This window comes from Eptatretus burgeri, chromosome 8 (assembly GCF_056783735.1).
Source record: "Eptatretus burgeri isolate ZD-2024b chromosome 8, Ebu_testis_v1, whole genome shotgun sequence".
In the NCBI taxonomy this organism is placed as follows: domain Eukaryota; kingdom Metazoa; phylum Chordata; class Myxini; order Myxiniformes; family Myxinidae; genus Eptatretus; species Eptatretus burgeri.
Window position 1 is genome coordinate 25,824,413 of NC_140968.1, and position 6,000 is coordinate 25,830,412.

The 6,000-nt window shown below is 47.7% G+C and overlaps 1 protein-coding gene across 1 annotated transcript in view; it reads left to right on the forward strand.

The window, feature by feature from the left end:
- Positions 1-6,000, forward strand: part of LOC147021360 (uncharacterized) — a 113,115-nt gene that overhangs the window by 104,912 nt on the left and 2,203 nt on the right. The window lies entirely within an intron of this gene.

Genomic DNA, 6,000 nt, shown 5'->3' on the forward strand with positions numbered 1-6,000 from the left:
ATGAACCATTTTACTACACCCACTACCTCACCTTGTGGATTAACTATTTCACTACACCAACTACCTCACCTTGTGGATTAACCATTTCACTACACCAACCACCTCACCTTATGGATTAACCATTTCACTTCACTAACAGCCTAACTTATTGTTATTGTAACTACCTTACTATAACTTGAATTATATCCACTGAAGAACTTATTGTTATTATAACTACCTTACTCTCAGTCAAACTATATTCACTGGATAACTTATTGTTGTTATAACTACCTGACCATAACTCAAACTATATCCACTGGATAAATTATTGTTATAACTCCCTTACCATAACTCAAACTATATCCACTGGATAAATTATTGTTATAACTCCCTTACCATAACTCAAACTATATCCACTGGATAACTTATTGTTATAACGACCTTACTCTAACTCAAATGATATCCACTGGATAAATTATTGTTATAACTACCTTACCATAACTCAAACTATATCCACCGGATAACTTATTGTTCTTATAACTACGTTACTAAAACTCAATCTATATCCACCGGATAACTTATTGTAATAACGACCTTATTGTAACTCAAACTATATCCACCGGATAACTTATTGTTATTATAACTCCCCTACTGAAACACGAACTGCATGCACTGTAGAAGTTATTGTGATTGGTTTCATGTTCTTGTTCTTCCTGACGAGACGATATTTTGCCTATTGTACAATAAGCCTTATAGCTGATTGTGCACCCACGGCGTAAAAAGCAGCTCCCTTGGTGCAATCCTTGCCATTCCTCTGACTTCCACCCACCCTTCCTTCCCCCTCGCTCCTGCCCCGAGGGCTCGTCTTCCCTTGCCGCCATAACGCCCGTGTCGCTGCAAATTAAAATCGTTTCGCCTGGCCGCACCCTGCGGCGCCCTGAGCTGGGGAGGCTGCCGGGGGGCGCTCGAACTGCCTCATGCTGGTCTTGAGGCCCCGGACTGAGGGAGCTGCGCTTCGGCCATTTGCAAAAAAAAAAAAAAGAGGGTGTTCGCTCCTCACCTTCCTCTCGAATCTAGACACTAAATGCGGGGACACTCGCTGCATGAAACGCGACCTCGAGTCGACCATGTTTGTGTCCCGTGTGACAACCACCATGTCGATGTGAGCACGCGAACCTCCTGGAGTGAGCGCGTTGTTCGACGGCAGGTAGTTCGTCAGCGCAGTGTGTGTGTGTGTGTGTGTGTGTGTGTGTGTGTGTGTGTGTGTGTGTGTGTGTGTGTGTGTGTGTGTGTGTGTGTGTGTGTGTGTGTGTGTGTGTGTGTGTGTGTCACGTGTTCTTTGGTTAAATGAGGACTACCTTTTTCTTATCCCACATCGAAGCATCTTCTTCTCATTGAAGTTATTTTATTCTTCCCTTTTTTTTTTAAATTATTATTTCCACCTCCCCATCTTAAATTTCATTTCTTCATCTTTCCTGGCCACTTCGCCTCTGGGCCTCCTCCGTTCCTTCTCCTTTCATTTGTCCTCTCCCTCTGCCGACGGCTCCTCATTAGAAAGGCCAGCAGATGAAAGCGAAGCCGTGGGTGCGGATGGAATCCAGATTGGCTCCCGCCACACGGTGATCATCATCATGCTGCTGCTGCTGCTGATCATAATCGTGACCACTATGATAATGATGAAGATTGAGATTATAAAAAGCCTCTTCCGGTAACTTGTTTATTTAAATGCTGGTTGTGCTGCACTGCCGTAAATCATCGGAAGGTTTTGAGGAAAGGTGAATGAGGAGAGGAGATTGGGACCATACTCTGTGCAGAGCATTGGTGCTGCTTTAGCGGTCTCCTTGGCTATTGGGCACAATCCTGGAAGGGTCGCCACTCCGACACACTACACCAGCAAGCTGGCACTCATTTTGCCGACCTCGGAAGGATGACAGGTCGAGTTAACCCCACCTGATGTTAATTCAACAGCTGAGCGGGATTTGAACTCAGGACCCTCGGATCCAAAGCCTGCCACCCTCACCATTAAACCAACACCAGGCATAAAGGTGAATGGTATGGGCTGAAAGGTGTGCTTGCGAGGAAAAGCAAAATATTGCTCCTGAAAAAGAAACACAACATGTTGGGAAATCGGTGAAAGGAAACCGAGGGAGCGTTGAGAGTTTCTGGGCTCCCTGTTTATCGAGCTGCTTTGGAAAATGCCTTTGGGTGCAGTGCTGGTTTGGCGAGCTCGCTGCCGGCATGCCTGGAGCCATCCTTCTGTCCTTCATTCCACTCCCGCCCTTCATATCTCCACCAGGCCATACACCCCTCCTCCTGTCCCCACCAAGCCTTACACCCCTCCCTCTGTCTCACCAGGCTTTCAACCCCTCCTTCTGTCCCCATCAAGCCTTACAGTTACACTTCTTTTATCCCACCAGGCCTTACACCCTCCCCCTCCCTCTGTCCCATCAGTCCTTCCACCCCTCCCTCTCTCCCATCAGTCCTTACACCCCTCCCTCTCTCCCATCAGTCCTTCCACCCCTCCCTCTCTCCCATCAGTCCTTACACCCCTCCCTCTCTCCCATCAGTCCTTACACCCCTCCCTCTCTCCCATCAGTCCTTACACCCCTCCCTCTGTCCCCATCAGGCCTTACATACTTACCTTTATTCCCACCCAGGCTTGCACACCTCCCTTTATCCCCACCTAGGGCTTACATCCCTTCCGTATCCTCACCAAGTGTGTCAACCATCTTAATTTCCACGTCAGCCCTCCCCTCATCCACACTTTTCATTCCCTTATACATACGATGATTTTTCATAGCCTATTTTGAGAGGCTTCCAACCGCCGTGGGAAAAAAATGTGCAGCATTGTTTCAGGCATGAACTCTTCTTTAAAGCAACAGGGGCCAATGCCCGAAATATCGCTTCACCTTCTTCCCCATGGCGGTTTGAAACCTCTCTCAATATGTGGTTAAGAAAATTAATTTCCCTTATTTTTCTGCTGACGCAAACCGACTCATCTTTATAACGATAAACGACGACCTATCCACTCTGTTACCTGCCCTATCTTGCTACCTATTGTCCTCTGTTTAAAATGCTTCCATAAACGAACTTTGTCTTTCATTTTGCAATCTTACTCGTCTGATTATATCAGTTTACTTCCACACTGTCCATTCCGAGTGTAACCACAGCAATAAACTAGAAGGGTACTCGGTAGAGCGCATACCTCCACCACGTAATGCCAAAATCTTCACCAAAATGGAATCAATTCGTCCTTGTCACACACCCAACCTGTCCACCAAGTTTCGTCCGAATCCGTCCACAACTTTTTGAGATATCGTGCTATATATTAGTATAGCCCTCTCTCTCAATGGTGAAGAATCATTTTAAAAAATTATAGGAGTCGGATCTGGATCTTCACCAAAATCTAATCAATTCATCCTTGTCACACACCAAACTTGTCCACAAAATTTCATCCGGATCTGCCCAAACTTTTTATGATATCCTGCACACAAACAAACAAATAAACAGAAGGGGATGAAAACATAACCTCCTTCACCTTTGGTGTTGGAGGTAACAAATAGGTGTGTGTGTGTGGGATCACCGTTTCCCACTTGGTCTCATTTATGGACTTGTAACCTATTTATTACCTTTCCCCCACCAACCACCTCTCTCCTATTCCTTACCTTTCCCCCACCAACCACCTCTCTCCTATTCCTTACCTTTCCCCCACCAACCACCTCTCTCCTATTCCTTACCTTTCCCCACCAAGCACCTCTCTCCTATCCCTTACCTTTCCCCACCGAGCACCTCTCTCCTATTCCTTACCTTTCCCCACCGAGCACCTCTCTCCTATCCCTTACCTTTCCCCACCGAGCACCTCTCTCCTATTCCTTACCTTTCCCCACCGAGCACCTCTCTCCTATTCCTTACCTTTCCCCACCGAGCACCTCTCTCCTATTCCTTATCTTTCCCCACCCACCACCTCTCTCCTATTCCTTACCTTTTCCCACCGACCACCTCTCTCCTATCCCTTTCCTTTCCCCACCGAGCACCTCTCTCCTATTCCTTACCTTTCCCCAACGAGCACCTCTCTTCTATTCCTTATCTTTCCCCACCCACCACCTTTCTCCTATTTCTTACCTTTCCCCACCGACCAACTCTCTCCTATTTCTTACCTTTCCCCACCGACCACCTCTCTCTCCTATTCCTTACCTTTCCCCACTGGCCCCCTCTCCTTCCTATTCCTTACCTTTCCCCTCTTTCCTATTCCTTACCTTTCCCCACTGGCCCCCTCTCCTTCCTATTCCTTACCTTTCCCATCCTTCCTATTCCTTACCTTTCCCCACTGGCCCCCTTTCCTTCCTATTCCTTACCTTTCCCCTCCTTCCTATTCCTTACCTTTCCCTACTGGCCCCCTCTCCTTTCTATTCCTTACCTTTCCCCTCCTTCCTATTCCTTACCTTTCCCCACTGGCCCCCTCTCCTTCCTATTCCTTACCTTTCCCATCCTTCCTATTCCTTACCTTTCCCCACCGAGCACCTCTCTCCTATTCCTTACCTTTCCCCACCGAGCACCTCTCTCCTATTCCTTATCTTTCCCCACCCACCACCTCTCTCCTATTCCTTATCTTTCCCCACCCACCACCTCTCTCCTATTCCTTACCTTTTCCCACCGACCACCTCTCTCCTATCCCTTTACCTTTCCCCACCGAGCACCTCTCTCCTATTCCTTACCTTTCCCCAACGAGCACCTCTCTTCTATTCCTTATCTTTCCCCACCCACCACCTTTCTCCTATTTCTTACCTTTCCCCACCGACCACCTTTCTCCTATTTCTTACCTTTTCCCACCGACCAACTTTCTCCTATTTCTTACCTTTCCCCACCGACCACCTCTCTCTCTCCTATTCCTTACCTTTCCCCACTGGCCCCCTCTCCTTCCTCGTCCTTACCTTTCCCCTCTTTCCTATTCCTTACCTTTCCCCACTGGCCCCCTCTCCTTCCTATTCCTTACCTTTCCCATCCTTCCTATTCCTTACCTTTCCCCACTGGCCCCCTTTCCTTCCTATTCCTTACCTTTCCCCTCCTTCCTATTCCTTACCTTTCCCTACTGGCCCCCTCTCCTTTCTATTCCTTACCTTTCCCCTCCTTCCTATTCCTTACCTTTCCCCACTGGCCCCCTCTCCTTCCTATTCCTTACCTTTCCCATCCTTCCTATTCCTTACCTTTCCCCACTGGCCCCCTCTCCTTCCTATTCCTTACCTTTCCCCTCCTTCCTATTCCTTACCTTTCCCTACTGGCCCCCTCTCCTTTCTATTCCTTACCTTTCCCCTCCTTCCTATTCCTTACCTTTCCCCTCCTTCCTATTCCTTACCTTTCCCCTCCTTCCTATTCCTTACGTGTGTGTGTGTGTGTGTGTGTGTCTGTTTTGAGTGTGAGTGTGTGTATGCATGCACGCGTGTGTTGGTGGTGAGTTTCGTTTTGAGTTTTTTCTTTTCTTTCAACACCCTTGGCCGCGCCCTGAGTTAGCCAACACGTTTGAATTGATGACAATTTTAATCTTCCTTCTCTTCCTCTCTGCTATTGCCCGTCATCTCGTCCTATTTGTTTCCCCATGCGTTTGCCCTCATTACCAATTCTTTATTTTATTCTTCTCATTACCTCTTATGCTTCTTTGCCAAACATCTTCAGACTAAAGGTAACAATGCAAAAGTGATCTCGGTTAAGCGCCCCTTTTGCTTGACGAGCATGGGCTGTCAGCAACAAATACCTGTGCACGAGGACAAGCCGGGGGCAGGTGGAAGCTTGAACCCGCATATATCCCTGGGGCATCCTCATTCCGGCCCTGCGAGCTACGTGTACATGCATGCTTCCCATCTCGTTTGCTATTCTCCCTTCCCTGATTCACACACGCAAGATGCTCACCGGTCTCGTGGCACTGGGATCGATTGAAAAACACACATATCAGGAAGTGAGGACTTCTCCTGTGCATATCTCACATCTGTTTTTCTATTTCCTCTTCCAGAAGCACCAACCTATCCA